This window comes from Agelaius tricolor, unplaced genomic scaffold (assembly GCF_023055355.1).
Source record: "Agelaius tricolor isolate 1412-34295 unplaced genomic scaffold, bAgeTri1.0.p SCAF_61, whole genome shotgun sequence".
NCBI classification, from domain to species: Eukaryota; Metazoa; Chordata; class Aves; order Passeriformes; family Icteridae; genus Agelaius; species Agelaius tricolor.
Window position 1 is genome coordinate 1,438,671 of NW_027269321.1, and position 19,847 is coordinate 1,458,517.

The 19,847-nt window shown below is 50.2% G+C and overlaps 1 pseudogene; it reads right to left on the reverse strand.

Moving 5' to 3' along the window:
- LOC139605244 (zinc finger protein 850-like) overlaps positions 1 to 16,277 on the reverse strand; it is a 170,959-nt pseudogene extending 154,682 nt beyond the window's left edge.
- Between the last annotated feature and the right edge of the window lie 3,570 nt (positions 16,278 to 19,847).

Sequence of the window (19,847 nt, forward strand, 5' to 3'; positions counted from 1 at the left end):
TGCTTCTATGAGAATCCATGGGCCCACAATGTTCTCCTGGGTTCCAGGAGGCCCCGCTGGGTCACAATGGCCCCTTGCTCCCACGAGCCACAGCACGGTCCCCGTTGCCCCTGGGTTCTGTGAGGCCCTGCTGCGTTCACAACTGACACTTGCTTCCATGGGATTCCATTGCGTCACAGTGGCCCCCATGTTTCCATGAGGTTCTGCTGGGTCACAGTGGACACTGGGTTCCACAAGAGCTGGCAATGTCCCAGTGGCACCTGTGTCCTGTGGGCCCCACTTTGCCAAAGCAGAGCCTTGGCTCCATGAGATTCCAGGCTGTCCCAATGCTCTGCTGAGTTCCACGAGGCTGTGCTGTGTCACAATGGACACTGAGTTCCACCTGCCCTGGCAATATCCAAGTGGCCCCTGGCTTCCATGAGGCCCCGTTGTGTTTGCAGGTGACACTTGGTTCCCCAAGATGTCATTGTCACGCCGCTCCCCTGGGCGTCCTGAGGCCTTGCTGTGTGTGAGAAATGACCGCTACTTTTAAAATTTTAAGGTTGATTCAACCTTGAAAAAAATGACAACAAAGGACTGAAACAGGAGAAATCACAGCACTGGGAGCCCTTCCCCACCCCATGGCTATCAGCCACATGGCTCCTTCACAAATTGGCTGCTCCTCCTTTTAGGCTTTTGGTGTTGCATCAGGTAATCCTAGCCCCACCCAAAGTCTGTCAGGGAACTCTTTGTGGCCGTCCATTGGTGGAGAATGCTTTCTTGCACCCTGACTGGAGAGCAGGTGTTGCCATGCCTGCCTTCCAGTGACAAACCTGCCCTCCCCAAATGCCCCAACCACCAAGGCCATTACAAGGGCAGGGGAAAGAGGACTATGGGGGACAGATGACAATAACATCACTACACATCTTAACACACACATAGGATCTATCTCCTCACTGTGAGACCCAACTATGACATTACTCATCTGTAACACTGTGCAATAATGGAGCCTTGTTCCTAGCAGACCTGGCAATGTCCCAGTGGCACCTGTGTCCCATGAGGCCCCACTTGGTCAAAGCAGAGCCTTGGCTTAACAACTGACCCTTGTTTCCTTGAGATTCCATTTGTGAAAAATGCGTTCACTCTCCTGTGAAAATGTACAAAGTTTAATAAGGGACAATGGGAGAGCAGGACCATGGAGCAAAGGTTATTACGGCCGGGTGCCTCTTGGCACTCAGCCAGGAGCACCCTGTTACCTTTGGGGATCCCCTGAAATACCTTTCCCCTTACATCAGCATATTCATAGACCCTCATGCATATCCATAAACTACTTTACATATTCCAGGAATGATTTTACATGGCCCCTCCTTGGGTCTGCCTTTTCAGAGCATGTGTGTTTCTTGGCTGTGGTTTTGGCTCCTTCTCTTTATCACCTCCAGTTTTTGGCCTTGCTGCACTCTGCCTTCAGACGGGGAGTGCTGATAGTTGGCAGATCTGTACAGGTGTCCTCATCCCATGTGCATTGGATGTTATCCCATCCAAGCAGGCAGTTTAACACAAGCACACTTCTATCAGCTATTTCACTACTATGTCTAAGCTCAATTAACAACAGAAATAAAAACTATATCTTTAGAACAAAGTTACTTTAACACCACACATATAAAATCCATTTTAATATTTGCAAAAAGCCAATATTATGATATTTATCCATAACAGGGTGAAGGAGCCCTGGCCCAGGCTCTGGCCATGGGGGACACGGGGACGCTGCCGGGGGGTCCCTGTCCCCCTGTGCCACCCCCAGGGCCCCGGCCCCCAGCCCCGTGTCAGGCTCTGGGGTCGATCTCGTGGAACATCCTCTGGGGGAGGCTGCAGGGCCGGGGGCGGGGGGACCCGGGGGGACAGGGGACCCCGCTGTGCACGAGCAGGGTTGGACTGCTCTGGGGGGAGCTGTGAGGGGGCCGGGGCAGAGTGACCTCCCCAGGGACCTCACACAGCCCCCGTGATGTCACACAGCCCCTGTGATGTCACACAGCCCCTGTGATTTCACACAGCCCCCGTGATGTCACAATGCCCCTGTGATGTCACACAGCCCCCGTGATGTCACAGTGCAACCTGTGATGTCACACAAACCCTGTGATGTCACAAAGCCTTTGTGATGTCACATTGCCACCTGTGATGTCACACAGCCCCTGTGATGCCACACAACAGCTCTGTTATGTCACACAACCTCCATATGATGTCATTCAGCTGCTATGTGATGTCACACAGCAGATTTGTGATGTCACAGTCACCCTGTGATGTCACAGCCTTCTCTGTGGCATCACACAGCTGCTCTGTGACTCTGTGTCACAACCCACATTGTGATGTCCCAGAGCCACCTTCTGTGATGTCACAGCTAGCTCTGTGATGTCACAACCCCCTCAGTGCTGTCACACAGCCCACTCTGTGCTGTCCCACAGCCCCTTGCTGCCATCCCAGCTGCTCTGTGGCTCTGGGACACAGCCCCAGAGGTGCTGCTGTGACACAGCCCCCGCGGGGACATCCCACAGCCCCGGCCAGTGCTGAGCCCCTGGGAGCTCTGTCTGTGCCCTGCTCGTGTCCCTGAGGGGCCCTGGCAGTGCCCCATCCCTGCTGGGCTGTGCACAGGAGCTGCTCCTGGCCAGAGCTGTCTCTCTGCAGCTCTGCTGCCCTTGCCAGGAGCTGCCTCTGGGCCAGGAGCCCGGCCCAGCTCAGCAGCACAGACACAGCACAAGGACTTTAATCACCCTCTGGGCCTTTGCTGCTCTTTGCATCACACCCAGTCCCTCAGAGTGGGTTCAAAGACTTCTCAAGAGCTCAGAGTGAGATTGAAATACTGAAGTTTCTTGTACTTTAAAGAGATCCCTGTGAGGGACAGCACTGAGAAAGTGTCCCCGGGTTCCAGGGAGAGCAGAACACTGGAGGCACTGATGGCAGCTGGGGACAAACAAGGCAAAGGTGTCTCTGGTGCTGAGCAAACCTGGATTTGTTTCAGGAATGCAAAGGGCCAAGGCCTGAGCCCCAGGGCCTGGCCAGGCAGATCCTGTCCCTCCCTCCTTGCTCAGGGCTCTTCCCGGGATGGGCACTGGCATGTGGGGATGGGCAATTCCAAGGGCAGGAGCGTGGGGAGGCCCCTGCCAGGCTGCTGAGCAAGGACAAGGAGGCAATGAGGCCCCAGGCCTGCAAGGGTCACTTGTCCCCTCCTGGCTCAGGCCCAGGGCCAGCAGCCATGGCCAAAGTGCTGCCCAAGCTGGCTCTGTCAGGGCTGTCTTGCAGCTGCTGCCCATCCCTGTGCCCTGTGCAGCCCAGGCTGTCCCACGGTGTCCCTGCCCTGGCCTCTGTCCCTGCAGGCTCTGGGCATCCCCCGGCTGCCCCACCTGGCTGGGCCCTTCCTTTGCTGACAGCTCTGCCTCCTGCCTGCCCCTGCCTGCCCACACAAAGCCTGGGGCTGCTCCAGGCTCCTGCTGGGGACGTGCTGCACCACAGCCCTGCCCTGACAGGGAAATTCCTTTCTCCTGCTGCCACTCTGGGCCGCCCCAGCTGCCCTTGGCATTAATTCTTTCTCTCTCTGGCTGTTTTCCACTATGTCAAAAGGATCCACCAGCCCTGAAATCGCTCTTTAAACACTCTCATGGCTCTGCTCCACTGTCCTCAGGCTCCACCCCACTGAGCACAGAGCTCCTTTGTCCCTATACAGTGCTCATGGACCCAAGGCCTCCAAACCCCCACTCCTTGGGACATCTCTGGGCCCTCTCCAAGGTGTTTCCAAATGAAAACATTCAGCTCAGAGTCTAAAGAAATCACCAGAGGACAGGGCCAGCCCGACCTGTCTGTCCTGGCTACTTTTGTCTGGGAGCAATCCTTGGATATACAGAATTTGGGAGGCCAAATTCTAATTTTGGCCATGGTCCCTGGACAAGAAGGCTGGTTCTTTTCCATAGGAATGAAGGAACAGAGCCCCTCTGTTTCAGGGACAGATGAGAAGTGACCACCAGAGGCCAAGGCCAGCCAGACCTGGCAGGTTTTGTTTTGTGAGATACCCTTGCATAGAGGAAATTATTTTAGGGACAGTACCTGTTTTGGCAATGACCATCTGAAAAGTCAGACAGCCCTTTTCCATAGCAAGGAAAGCAGAGAGCCCCAGTGCTCCAGGAGCTGATGAGAGGCAGCCCTTGACACCCCAAGATCAGCCAGAGCTGTCAGGTGGCCCCTGGGAGGCCAAGCCAGCCAGAGCTGTTCCATGTTCCCTGGGTTCCATGGGGTCCCACAGTGTCCCAATGGTCCCTTGCTTCCATGGGGCCCTGAGGTGTCATAATGGCCCCTTGGTGACACCAGGCCCTGAAGGTTGGAATGGTCTCCATGGTTCCATCAGGCCCCACAGAGCCACAATGGTCTCTGGGTCCATGGAGCCCCTCTGTGTCACCATGATCCCCTTGGTTCCCTGGGCTCCAGTGGTGCCACAATGATCCCCTTGGTTCCCTGGGCTCCAGTGGTGCCACAATGATCCCCTTGGTTCCATGGGCTCCAGTGGGGCCACAATGATCCCCTTGGTTCCCTGGGCTCCAGTGGTGCCACAATGATCCCCTTGGTTCTCTGGGCTCCAGTGGTGCCACAATGATCCCCTTGGTTCCATGGGCTCCAGTGGTGTCACAATGATCCCCTTGGTTTCATGGGCTCCAGTGGGGCCACAATGATCCCCTTGGTTCCCTGGGCTCCAGTGGTGCCACAATGATCCCCTTGGTTCCCTGGGCTCCAGTGGGGCCACAATGATCCCCTTGGTTCCATGGGCTCCAGTGGTGCCACAATGATCCCCTTGTTTCCATGAGGTCCAGTGGTGCCACAATGATCCCCTTGGTTCCCTGGGCTCCAGTGGTGCCACAATGATCCCCTTGGTTCCCTGGGCTCCTGTGGTGCCACAATGATCCCCTTGGTTCCATGAGGTCCCCACAGTGTCCCAGGGATCTCCATGGGAAGGAAAGAACCCAGCCCCACTGTTGCAGGCGCAGCCTCCAGAGGCCAAGGCCAGCCAGCCTTGATGGTACTGGCAGATTTTGCCTGGGAGCAACCCTTGGATATTGAGAATTTCAGAGGTGGAATCCAAATTACAGACATGGACACTGGAGGAGAAGGATGGTTCTTTTCCATAGGAAGGAAAGCACAGAACACCGGTGGTGTCTCAGGGGCAGATGAAAGGCGGCCATCAGAGGCCAAGGCCAGCCAGACCTCTCTGTCCTGGCAGCTTTTGTCTGAAAGCAACCCTTGGATATCGGGAATTTGGGAGATGGAACCCCAATTTCGGCCGTTTCTGCATGGATAAGAAGGACGGTTCTTTTCCATAGGAAGGAAAGCACCCAGCCCCAGTGTTTGGACAGCAGGGGAGAGGCACCCCCAGGAGGCCAAGGGCAGCCAGACCTGTCTGTCCTGGCAGCTTTCACCTGGGAGCAATCCTTGGATGTACGGAGTTTTGGAGGGGGAATCCCAGTTTTGGCCATGGTCAAGATGGGTGTTTTTGCCCATAGGAAAGTAAAGCACAAAGTCCAAGTGTTGAGGAAGAAGATGAGAGGTGGCCACCCTCAGGCCAAGCCAGCCAGCCCTGTCTCTCCTGGCACCTTTTGTCTAGGGGCTTTCCTTGGACATTGGGCATTTTGGAGGTGCAATCTCAGTTTTGGCTGTGGGTGCCTGGACAGGAAGAAGAGTTCTTTTCATAAGGAAGGAAAGCACCCAGCCCCGGTGTTTCAGAGGCAGATGAGGGCCAGCCCTCAGGAAGCCAAGGCCAGCCAGACTTGTCAGTGCTGGCAGCTTTTGTCTGGGAGCTATCCTTGGATATAAGGCATTCCACAGGCAGTTGCCCAGTTTTGGCCATGAGTGCCTGCTTGAGATGGAGGGTTTTTTCCCACAAGAAATAAAAGTGATAGTGGAGCCCTGGAAAATATTAAAAATAGTCTTTGAAAATATTGGGCTTTGTGTTTTCTCAGGTCACTGCACCTGCCTAAGCAGTATGATAAAAGATATAATTGTTAGATGTGGTGATTGTTTAGTAATTAAATATAATTATTATATAACCATAAGAAGAATCTATGTGAGAAACTATGTTGGAAATTTAAAGGGGGTTATGTTTAGCTGAAATCTGTGTATACAATAGAAGAATATAAGTTTAATAATTAACATTAAAGTTATGTAATGGTAGGGGATAAAACACGTTCACCTTGAATGTATGGTCGGAATCAGATTTGGGTGGAAACTACCCCGATTCCCAGAGCTCTTGAATAAAAAGCACCGCATATAATCGCTGATGTGATTATGTGTTTCTGAACGCTAACATTTTGGCGACCCCGGATGAGACCCTGCGGGTGCTGCTGAGCGAGTTTCGCGACTCGACCGCGCTCCAGCCGGCACCGAGGGATTCTCGGGGAGCTCGATCGGCCGCGACCGCTTCTGCCGCTCGCCACGTCCCCGGGAGAAAGGTAAGGTGCTTTTTACTTTGGTTTGGGTGCCTGCCAATGAGACGCAGCGAAAGCTACGCTTGGTTGGGCTAAAGGAATTCCTGCTGGTACAAGCCCAGGCGCCGTTCCATAAGACAATTGCGAAAGCGTTGCGGGTTCGGCAATTTGTGGTATATTTGGAATGGAGAAACTGAAAGGGATTTTGGGTGGCAACACCTCTATCCCGCAAAGTTCTCCTTTGGGGTGCTTACTAGCACATTGGAAACAGGGGAATTTTGGGGAAGAATAACGTAAAGCTAAGTTGATTGATTATTGTAATACATGGTGGCCAGGATATGCCTTGGAGAATGGTGAAAAATGGCCAAAATACGGGACTCTGCAATATAACACTATTTCACAGTTAATGTCGTTTTGTAAACCAGAAGGAAAATGGGATGAGGTTCCGTATGTTGATTTGTTTTTCTATTTACGGGCAAAGCCAGAATGGCAGGATGAATGTGGATTAATGATGGTTAAAACAACTGCAAGCAATAAGTGTGGGGTTTGTGAGGAACGTTGTTTGGAACACTTGGCGTTGAAAGAAAGCCTGAGTAGGGAAAATTATACAGATATTGATTTACAGGTAGCTCCAATAGGAACAAGAGAACCTAACCCTACCCCACCTGTTCCATCTGTCCCTATCCCACTGCCTGCTCCTACCCCACCTAGTCCTGAACCAGTCTCGTCTAGTACACCCTTCCCTCTTTATCCTCCTCTCCCATCGTCACCTGAGATCTCTCTTCCTCGGAAGATGAGCAAAACCCAACTGTGGCAGGAAGGAGAGAGAGAGAATCAACAATGGGGTAGCCCACAGAACCAGGAGTCGGTCTAACCTTGCCCCAGTTATGGATAGAAAAGACATAGGCAGACAAAAACGGACTGTAATTGCCCACTTGCGACAAAGTGTAGGAGTGGAAGGGCCAGTATTTGTAAAAGTGCCTTTCTCTCCTGCAGATTTAGTTATTTGGAAACAATCAGCCAGAATTCATAGAGAAAATCCTGATAAAATGGCATGAGTATTAAAAATGGTTATAAAAACCTCAAAATCCTGACTGGGATGACATACAATAATATGTATCTTAATATATTATATATATAATTATATATAGTATAATAATATATCTAATATATATCTATATATAGTATATTAATATATCTAATATATTAATATTAGATACCTTGATGGATTCTACTGAGAAACAGATGGTACTTAAGGCAGACAAAGAAAGGGCAAGAGAGGACATCAGAAATGGACTCGTAACAGGGAATTGAGATGAGAATTTCCCAATTGAGGATCCAAATAGGGACCCTAATTTATTTTGTGATATCGGGAGACTACGGAAATATCAAGAGTGGATCCAAATAGGAGTTCAGAATGCTGTGCCCAGAACTATAAATTGGTCTAAACTATATGAAGTTCAGCAGGAAAAGACAATGTCCAGACTTGAACAACCAGTTTCACCAGGGCAATCAGTGCCAGCAGGTTACCAAGGGGATGGTTTTGGGGGAGTATACCAGCTGACTAGACATAGAGCCAGTAGAACAAGTTAAGGAACCTCTTATAAATAAACAATTAGGACATAAAGAGGTCAAATTTCTAATAGATACAGGAGCTACTTACTCGGTATTGAATGATTTGCAAGGACAAATTGGGGACAAGGAAACAACAATAGTCGGCGCTACAGGGAAAGAGGAAAAACGGCCATTCTTGCAACCTCTAGATTTGTGTTTTGGGAACAAAGTTATAACACACGAATTCCTATACGTACCTCAGTGTCCAATTCCGCTTTTAGGGAGAGATTTGCTAGCAAAACTTGATGCGGTAATAACCTTTGAAAACGGGGAGCTTATAATGAAAATATCTGAATCAAAGACGGGACAGATTTTAATGATCAAAGAAAAACCTGTTCCCTCTATCCCTAGGGAGGTAGAAGATGCAGTGATTCCCTCTGTATGGGAGACAGATACACCAGGGAAATCTAAATTGGCACAACCAGTGCATGTAGAGTTAAAAGAAGGGGCAAGGCCTCTACAAGTCAAACACTATTCCATAAAACTGGAAGCATGGCAAGGAATAGTAAAGATTTTTGAGAAATTCTTGAAATACCGAATTTTAGAAGAATGTGAATCAGAATTTAATACACAATATTTCCAGTAAAGAAGCCAAATGGTGAATATAGATTAGTGCAGGATTTGAGAGCAATAAATACAATAACAAAGGACATTTCTCCAGTGGTAACAAATCCTTACACATTGCTAACATCGGTAAAAGAGATATATAAGTGGTTTACTGAAATTGATTTAAAAGATGCCTTTTTCTGCATCCCCCCTTGACAAAGAAAGTAGGAAACTGTTTGCCTGTGAGTGGGAAAACCCAGGGAATGGGAGAAAGACCCAGCTCACCTGCACACGATATAAGAACTCGCCGACCCTGTTTGGAAACCAACTGGCAAAGGAGCTGGAGATTTGCACCGAGAGTGGGCAAGTACCAAGAGACCAATACCTGTTGTTGCAGTATGTTGATGATATACTAATAGCTACAGAAGAAAAGCAACCTGTATAAAGGTAACCATTGAGATTTTAAATTCCCTGGGAATGGGAGGTTATAAAGTATCCAGAGGAAAGGCACAAATTGCCCAACAGACTGTGATCTACCTGGGATGTGAAATTTCACAAGGGCAACGAAAACTAGGCACTAACCGTATCCAAGCTATTTGTGCTATTCCAGAGCCCCAGAATCTACATGAGCTGCGAGTCTTCCTCGGGATGGCAGGATGGTGTCTCCTGTGGATCATGGACTGTGGACTGATTGTGAAACCCCTGTGTGAAGCTCAGAAGATGCAGCCATTCACCTGGGGCAAGCCACAGAAAGAAGCCTTCCTAAAATTAAAGGAAGCACTGACAACTGCTCCAGCATTAGGGTTACCTGATCTGTCTAAAGATTTTCAGCTGTTTGTCCATGAAAGGCTGCGCCTAGCACTAGGAGTCCTGACCCAAGGTCTGGGAAGCTGGAAAAGGCCGCTGGGCTACTTTTCCAAACAACTTGACAGCATAAGTGCCGGGTGGCCTCCATGTCTGCGGGCAGTCGCAGCCACTGTGATGCTGATACAAGAAGCCAGGAAGCTCACGATGGGAAGGCACATAGATGTCAATGTACCACACATGGTAACCACTGTCTTAGAGCAGAAGGGGGCCATTGGCTATCCCCAAGCAGGATGATGAAATTCCAGGTAGTCCTGACTGAGCAGGATGATGTCACATTAAAAACAACTAACCTTTTGAATCCAGCTTTGTTCCTAGGTACCACAACTGAAGAAGGCCCATTTAGAGCATGACTGTGTGGAGGTAATAGAGTACACCTACTCGGCAAGAGAAGACCTGAAAGACGTCCCACTAGAGCAGCCAGAGTGGGAGCTGTTTACAGATGGGAGCAGCTTCGTGGAAAACGGAACCAGATACGCTGGGTATGCGGTAACAACAGTCAGTACAGCAGTGGAGGCAAAGGCATTACCACCAAATACATCTGCCCAGAAGGCAGAACTGGTTGCTTTAACCAGGGCCCTAGAATTAAGTGAAGGGAAAAAGGTAAATATCTGGACTGACTCAAAATATGCTTTTGGAATGGTGCATGTACACGGAGCACTATGGAAAGAAAGGGGACTATTGTCCTTCTCTGGGTATGCACATTAAACATCAGGATGCAGTCCTGCAATTGATAAAATCAGTACAAAAACCTGAACAAGTGGCAATCATACACTGTAAAGCACAGCAATCAGGAAACTCCAAAATCTGTGAGGGAAATCGAAAGGCAGACTGGAGAGCCCGACAGGTTGCTCGAGAGGTGCAAACAACAATGGCATTGATACCTTTAGAGCTTAATGTATCCCAATTCAATTTGCCTCCAGAACCAAAATATTCAGTAGAAGATGAGAGACTGGCACGTTTGCTAAATGCACAAAAGAATTCAGAGGGATGGTATGTGACTGCACAAGGACAGATAATGGTACCCCCTTGATAATGAGAGAAGTTCTACAAATTAAAAATAACGAATGTCATTGGGGTGCAGAGGCATTGGTAAAATTGCTAAAGCAGAGTTTAATTTTGGTACGGATGTTAACAATGCAAAATCAGTAATGTCAAAATGTGATATCTGCTTGAAAAACAACCCAGTGGCTAGACGACAGGCACAGCTAGGAAGAATTCGGATAGGAATAGAGCCAGGAGACTATTGGCAGGTAGATTTTGTAGACTTGCCAAGAACTCGAGGATACAAATACCTGTTAGTGGGGGTTGACACATTCTCTGGGGGCCAGAAGCCCTTCCCTGTCGCACCAACCAAGCAAAGGAAACAGTAAAGTGGTTACTACAGGAGATTATTCCCAGGTTCGGGGTGCCCCTAGGGTATCATCAGATAGGGGGCCCCATTTCATAGCTACAGTAGTAAGAGAGGTAAGTAGATTGCTGGGGATAACTTGGGACCTCCACACACCATGGAGACCCCAGTCGAGTGGACAGGTAGAGAGGATGAATCAGACACTAAGGAGGCAAATCAGTAAAATATGCCAAGAAGCCAAATTGCAGTGGCCCCAGGCTTTGCCAATAGCACTGTTGAGGATTCGGATAAAGCCTAGGAGTGGGATGTCAGTCAGCCCTTAGGAGATATTGCATGGGAAACCATATGAATCTCCTGAGCCTAACCCTAATGTGCACGTCACAGGAAAGCAGGAAGTGTATAATTATGTTCTGTCTCTCGGGAAAACTTTAGCTCGGCTCCGGAGCATCCTCGTGTGGAATAGACCGCTGACTCTCGAGAACCCAGTTCATAACATACATCCAGGAGACGAGGTGTACATCAAGAACTGGAACAAAGAACCGCTGAAAGAAAAGTGGAGTGGAGCCCACCAGGTACTGCTGACCACCTTTACAGCAGCCAAAGTAGCCGGCGTGGACCCCTGGATTCACTACACCCGAGTGAAGAAAATCCATCCTGGATCACAGACTGTGTAAACCGTGGAACCAACAAGGCTGCAGATAAGATGTGTTTAATCACTTTGAGAATGCTATCAGTAATTGTGCCAATGTTATGGTCATTAATGTCTTTGGGATGTGGAATGCAAAAAGATCAACTAACCACTCTTCATTCTAGAATGAAGAGAGAGGTACAAGCAGAAACACAGGTGATAAAGGTTTCTAATGCAGTTTGGGCTGAGAATGTAATGATTGGATTAGTCAAAGCCTTTGCCAAAATGCAAAACACCTGTAGAATAACTGCCTGTATACCAATACAAAAGGGCAGCAGGAGATCCAGTAAATTGGGGAATCACAACATCAAAACTACCTGAAATACAAAAGAACAAAACAATTGCATGTAAACAGGTACCCGAATCGAGGCAAGTAATCAAGGAAACTTGGGAGAAAATAGGAACATGGATGAGACCCATGGGCCAGAAAGACTGTATTCTAAGTGCTGGCACACTAGGAACCCCTATGGGAGAATCAGCAGGCATCACACAATGGCAATGCTATTTGCCACACTATAAAAAGATTATAGAAAATGTTACAGAAGCCACTCTGGTATGGAAGTGTGAGGCCAAGGATCAGAAAGGTCAGACAGAGCCTTGGGACAGTGCGTGGTCTGTGAGTATCCTTCAAAGATTCCAATGTATGGCAAACACCCCTTGGTGCATTAAGTGGGAAGGCCCCGAGAATGAAACAGATCCAGCAGTAACAAACACTGCCACCAGTAGCAGAACGAGGGCAGACCAAGTAAGTTGGTGGGCATGTAATAAAACTTATGACTGCACTTCTGATGATGCAGAGATAAAGCAGATGCCACCCCTGGCAATAGCCCTACAAACTGGCTGTGCTTGCAGAGGGATCAAACATAAACAAGGCAGAGGGAATTACAAAGCAGTTGTAGGATGTACCAGGAGTACAGTCTGAGGTCCAGGACAATTTGTATGGGCAGCAAGCGATGGCACCTGGACAACACATCTGCCTGTAGATGGGAAAGTAAAGGAAATTACTTTAGGCCTCCCAACCTCATCTCCAATTTGGAAAAAGTCCCCATTTAACGGAAAACATGAACTTGTGCAGATAAGAGCAAGAAGAGAAGTTCTAGACAATGAAAATCCAGATGACACTTGGCAAGAACCCTCTGGTGGAGTGAAATTTGGGTGGGCCCGAGAGTCTTTGCTTGGTCCTACAGCAAACTATCAGAGTAGGGAGATGCTGTACAAACTTACAGGTCAGGTAGATAGACTGGCAAGAGTCACCCGGGAAGGATTTAAAGAATTAAACGTACAATTACAAGCCAGCACAAAAATGACTTTACAAAATCGATTAGCCTTAGATTTGTTACTCCTGAAAGAGCATGGAGTATGTGGATTTTTAAAGGGACGGGTTGGTCATTGCTGCGTTCACATCCCAAATGTAAATGCAGATGTAGAATATGACATCAATCAGTTGAAACAAAGAGAGCATGAAGCACAAGAAGAGCAAAAGGATTTGACTACGACCTGGCTAGGCAAAATCTTTAAAGGGCTAGGGTGGAATGTGCGTTCATGGATTAAATCTATCATTGAGAGTGTGATAATCTTACTAATTGTATTCTTAGCAATTTGGTTAGTTCACAGCATCTTGAAAGGAGAGATACAGAAGAAAACATCCTGGAACCAGAAGATAATAAAGGCTCTGACACGAGATCCACGCCCACCATCTTCTGGTTCTCCAGTTCGTGACAGCATCCACGACAACGTTTACATCAACCATGGACTTGAAGAACGTCAAGAATAAATTGAGAAATAAAGGACTGCATCAAGTGAAAACATTTACACCTATAGTGAAGTGAAAATGCTTTCAAAGGGGGGAGAATGATAGTGGGGCCCTGGAAAAATGTCAAAAATAGACTCTGAAAATGTTAGGCTTTGTGCTTGCCAGATCATGTGAAATTGCACCTGTGTAAGCAGAACATGATAAATGATATAATTGTTAGATGTGATGATTGTTTAGTAATTAAATATAATTATTGTTTAATCATAAGAAGAATCATGAGGAACTATGTTAGAAGTTTGAGGGGGGCCACGAGGAGCCCATGCTTGGCTGAAATCTATGTATACAATAGAACAACTGAAGTTCAATCATTAACATGAAAGTTATATAAGGATAGAATATAAAAACATGTCCATCCCGAACCCATGTCGGAGTCAGATTTGGGCTGGTACCCCTGACACCCAGAGCTCTTCAATAAAAGCACCTGCATATAATCATTCTGGTGATTATGTGTTTCTGAACGCTAATATACCCAGTAAAGTGTTAAACCCTTCCCAGTTGCTGTGCATGAGGCTCTATGAATATGCACCAGGCTGATGTAAGGGGAAAGGTATTTCAGGGGATCCCTGAAGGTAACAGGGTGCTCCTGGCTGAGTGCCAAGATGCACCCGGCCGTAATAACCTTTGCTCCATGGTCCTGGTCTCCCATTGTTCTTTATTAAACTTTTTAGATTTTCACAGGAGAGTGAACGCATTTTTCACATTTTTGAATGGTTGAAGTTCTTTAATTTTTCACGGGAGGGAGTTTTGAAGAGCTGCAAGTGGCCAATCTGCCTGCAACAAGGACCATTCCACGGGCTCTTGTCACCTTTCCCGACACGTCTGCTGCAGCTCATGGAGGGTAAAGCCCTGGAGGCTCCTTATGGGCGGTTATGGACGATTGCAGGCAGCGCCTCCATGCCCTGGATCAGCGGTGCCCACTCCTGGGAACCCCCACGTGTTCCAGTTTCTGTGAAGCTGCCTGTGAAAAACACGTTCACTCTCCTGTGAAAATGTAAACAGGTTAATAAAGGACTTTAATAAAAGTTTAATGGGGGACCAGGACCATGGAGCAAAGGTTATTACGGCCGGGTGCATCTTGGCGCTCAGGCAGGAGCACCCTGTTACCTTCAGGGATCCCCTGAAATACCTTTCCCCTTACATCAGCCTGGGGCATATTCACAGACCCTCATGCACAGCAAACTTTTCCCCCAAACTAGTTTACGTTCCAAGAACTCGATGACTAAAGTACTTCAGATGAAAAATATCTAAAGAAACTAACATGCAATCTAACACATCTTAGTTAAACAATGCATATTACAAATATACTAAACACAAAACCAAACACCACTACAATTTTTCAGACATTTCAACCAAAAAATTAAACTTTAATAACATCCTTAAGTACTCTTGAAAAATTAAAATTATTTTCAAAAGATTAATTGTGTGCAGGTGGTTTTATTTTGATATTGGTTTTTGGATTGTTTGGGTTAGATGATTTAAAAAATGGGACTTTTATAGGAATTGAATCAGCTGAGAAGGTGGCACTCTGCAAACAGAACTGACTGAAAATGAACGGGACAGAAATCAGTAACTCTGAAAGTTTTATTTGCTATCAAATACATCCCACACACCCAGCCCCACACAATCCCCATCCCACTGCTCCAAATTGAGATCCCACTTCTCCCAATCTCCTTCCAACTCCATCTCAACTTGACAGCTGTGGAATGGAGTGAGTTTGGCCTGGGATCGAGTTTTTTGAGGAAGGAACAAGCAATCTGAGGTGGAATTGAGCCCTTTGGGGTTAAAATTCAGTTATTTTCAGTGGAATATGAGTGGTTTTGAGGTGACTGTTCCATCCCAATGGACTTTTGGAGGACAGAGAGATGGAGAAGAGAAAAAAATTCAGGCCAAACCAAAGGACAAGCAGGCAGGTGTGTTCCCAACATGGATCACAGGGAATGTGAGTGACCAGGGCTTGCCCAAAGTGCCTCCTCCAGTGGGGGATGGAGCTGCAGCAGCGCACGAAGCTCTTCCCGCACTCGGGGCACTCGCAGGGCTTCCCTTACCGGTGCCTCCGTTGGTGTCGGGTCAAGTGAGAGCTCCTGGAGAAGCTCTTCCCACACTGGGAACACTCGTAGGGCCTCTCCCCAGTGTGGATGCGCCGGTGCCTGACGAGGTGGGAGTTGCGCTGGAATCCCTTCCCACAGTCGGGGCATTGGAAGGGCCTCTCATCTGTGTGAATCCGATAGTGCCGGAGGAGCTTGGAGCTGGTCAGAAACCTCTTCCTGCATTTATCACACTCGTAGGGCCTCTCCCCAGTGTGGATGCGCCGATGGGTGACGAGGGTGGAGTTACGCTGGAATCCCTTCCCACAGTCGGGGCATTGGAAGGGCCTCTCCTCTGTGTGAATCCAATAGTGCTGGAGGAGACTGGAGCTGGTCTGAAACCTCTTCCCACACTTGGAGCACTCATAGGGCCTCTCCCCAGTGTGGGTCCTCTGGTGGCTGATCAGGCTGGAGCTGCAGCTGAAGCTCTTCCCACACTCGGAGCACTCATAGGGCCTCTCCCCTGTGTGGGTCCTCTGGTGCAGGATCAGGCTGCAGCTCCGGCTGAAGCCCTTCCCACACTCCCCACACTCGTAGGGCCGTTCCCCAGTGTGGATCCTCTGGTGCCTGATCAGGTCGGAGTTCCACCTGAAGCTCTTCCCACACTCCACGCACGTGTGGGGCTTCTCCCCATCATGGAGCTGCTCATGGAGCACCAGCTCCGAGCTCTGGCTCCATCTCCGGCCTCCTTCCCGGCCCAGGCTGGCTCTTTCCCCCTCACATCCCCGCCATCTGCGTTTGCAGCCCCTCATCGTGCGGCATCTCCGGGCCTTTTCCTCCCCGTTGGCTTCCTGCGCCGTGGAGCTGCTCAAAACGGCCTCTGCCACCAGGTTCTGCCGCGGGCATTTGTCCTCCCTGCTCTCCATGCTCAGCTCCTGCTCTGGGCGAGGAAGGACAAGGACAGCATGGGATTTGCCTCCGTGTCACAGGCAAGGGCAACGAGATCCCCCCAGGCCGTCTCTGGGGACGCACTGCCCCCTCTTGGCTCTCCCCATTTCAGGATGCTGGGGCTGTTTGGGCTCCCGGGCTCCCTTCTCCCCTCATTCTCTGCTCTGCGCTGCAGCGGCTCCAAGGAGTCCCCCCTGCCCCTCTCCAGGCTCTTGAGGCTCCCGCCAATGGCGGCGCTCCCCCCTCTCTGGCCTCCCCACTTTGGCCTCCTGGGGGACACAGGGCTCTGCTCCTCCAGGCTGCCTCTGCTGGCAGCCGCCACCGCCACCCCCCGATGTCCCCCCGAGGGGCCTTTTCCGCTCAGCCTTGGACTTCTTCATTCTCCAAACATCCCCCCACAAACCCAACCCAGGGACCCCCCGGGATATCCGGGCCGGGCTCCCCCTCCCCGCTCACCGGAGCCATGGAGGGGGCGATGATCCCACAGGTGGGGGCTGCAAATTCAGGCAGGGCTCGAGACCGCGTGGCTCACTCAGCTCAGCCTTGATCCGTCTTTGTCCCTCCTCTTCCTCTTCCTCCCACTCCTCTCTGTTTTCCCCACCTCCTTCTCCTTTTCCATCCCTCCCCTTCCATTCCTTCTCCCCCTCCTCCCCCCTTACCCCGCCTCCTCCTCCCCCTCCATCCCTGCCCTTCCCTCCCTCCTCCTCCTCCCCCAGCAGCAGCCACACCCTCGGTGCCCCGTTCCCGCAGCCCTCGCAGCCCGCGGCAGCAGCGGCCATGGAGCCGGGCCAGGTCGGCATGGGCAGCGCGGGGCTCTCGGCTGCTCCCAGCCGCTGCGGGCGGGGGGAACCCGGCCCGGGCCAAAGGAGAGGCAAACTGGGCAAACTGGGGGCTGCACATCCAAACTGGGCCTTGCTGGGGACCCTGCCTGGCCACTGCCAGCCCTTGGGGCTCCTCTCGGCACATCCGCCAGGGGGGAACGCACACAGGCCTGGGGGATCCCAGCAGTGGCAGCACTGCCAGGGACTGGGCTGCACTAGGATCGTACAGAGGGTGACTGGGATTATGCTGAGGGTGACTGGGAACAGCTGTGAGCAACTGGGATCATGCCAGGAGCAACTGGGAGTGACTGGCTGCACGCTGGGGGTGACTGGAAACTGCTGGGCTTATACTGGGATGAACTGGGATCATGCTGGAGCTGACTGGGATCATTCTGACAGTGAGTGCCACTACACTGAGGCTGACTGGGAGTGCTTGGGAGCAAATGGGATCATACTGGAAGGAACTGGAAAGATGCTGGAGGGAACTGGCCTACACTGGGGGATACTGGGAGTGACTGGAACAAAAGTGAGGGTGAAAGAGAGCAACTGGAACCATGTGGAGCACAACTGGTTCATACTGGCAGGGACTGGGAGCACACTGGGCTCATCTCTGGATCATACTGGGAGGGACTGGACTAATACTGGGAGGATCTGAGAGGGACTGGGAACACACCCTGCACATCATCCCCCAGACTGGGCCTGACTGGGAGCAACTGGGAGCAACTGGGAGCACGCTGGCAGCAAATGGCATCATACTGGGACTGACTGGGCTGATCTAGGGAGCAACTGGAACCACACGGGAGGCAGCTGGGACCATACTGGGAGAGACTGGAAGCAACTGGGATTATACTGGGACCCCACTGGGGGGGCTGGCATGTGACTGGGATCAAACTGGAGCTTACTGGGATCATATTGGGGTTGAAAGGGAGCGACTGGGATCACACTTTGGGCTACTGGGAGCAGCTGAGGGAAACTGGGATGATGCTGCAAGAAAAACTGGAGCAACTGGGAAGGACTGGATGCATGCTGGGGGCAACTGGGATCTACTGGGAGTGTCTGGAACCATCCTGGGGGGACTGGAACCACACTGGGAACAACTGGGACCATGCTAGGGAGAACTGGGACCACACTGGGGGCAACTGGGAGTGAGTGGGACCATGCTGGGAGGGACTGGGATCATCTGGGGAGGGACTGGGACTAGAGCAGGGGCAACTGGGTTCAACTGGGACCATCCTGGGAGTGTCTGTAACCATAGGGGAGTGATGGAAGCACACTGGGAACAGCTGGGCCCATGCTGGGAGCAACTGGGATCCCACTGGGGGCACTGGCATCAGACTGGGAGTGACTGGGAGCAACTGGGATTAGACTGCAAGGGACTGGGATCATACTGGGAGTGGCTACACTCATACTGGGATTATACTGGGTGTGAATGGAACCTGACTGGGGCTTACTGAGAACTACTGGGCCCATGTTGGGAGGAAAATGTGACCCACTGGGAGCAACTGGGATCGGCTGGAAGGTTCTGGAACCATGCTGAGAGGACTGAGACTACAACTGGGGCAACTGGGATCATCCTGGGAGCAACTGGGGCCACCCTTTGAGCAACAGATGGAAACTGGGATGATGCCAGAGGAAACTGGGAGGAACTGGGAAAGACTGGGATCATTCTGAGGTAACTGAAACATACTGGGAGTGTCTCTAACCATACTGGGGGCACTGGAACCACCCTGGGAACAGCTGGGATCATGCTGGGAGCAACTGGGACGATGCTGGGGGAAACTGAATCTACCCTGGAGGCAACTGGGCACGACTGGGACCCTGCTGGGAGGGACTGGGACTATTCTTGGGGCAACTGGGATCATCATGGGAGGAACTGGGAACAGCTGGAATTATGCTGGGAGCAACTGGGATCACACTGGGATCCCAGTGAGAGCAGCTGAGTCCATGCTGGGTTACACTGGGATCTCATTGAGAGCGACTGGAATCACACTGGGATTGACTGGGAGTGGCTGGTTTTGTGGATTTTGGGGGTTTGGATTTTGAGGGATTTTCTTGGCATTTTGAGGGGGAGTTTTCTGGGGGTGGTTGGGAGTTTATTGAAATTTCTTGTGGCTCTTTTTGAATTTTGGGGATTTTACTGGGATTTAGTTGGGATTTTTTGGGATTCTCAGAAATTCCTGGGGTTTTATTGAGATTTTGGGGCATTTTATTGGAATTGTGGTGGCATTCAGAGGGATTAATTGGGGATTTGGATTTTTTGGGGATTTCTGGTGGGATTTGTGGGGTTTTGTGGGGTTTTTTGGGTGTTGCCAGGATTTCCTTGGATCTTGGGGGAGATTTTGTGGGGCTTTTAATGGTTTTGGGGACATTTTGGGGGGATTTGCGGAGTTTAATCTGGATTTTTGGGGTTATTGGGATTTCAAAGGATTTTGTGGGTTTATATGGGGATTCTGGGGTGTTCTAATGGGATTTTGAGAGATTTAATTGGGATTTTGTGGGTTTTATTGGGACTTTTGGGGCTTTTAAGGAGATTTTGGTGCCTCTCAGCCCTTCCCCACACCCAGGGAATGCCCCAAAACCCCCCTAAAATTCCACTAAAACCCCACAAATCCCCAAACATTACAAGAAAACCCTCAAAAACCCCAGAGAATCACCAAACATCCCAGTGGAACTCACCAAAATTTTAAAAAACTCACTAAATTTTCAATAAATCTCCCCCCAAAAGCCCCCACAACCCCAAC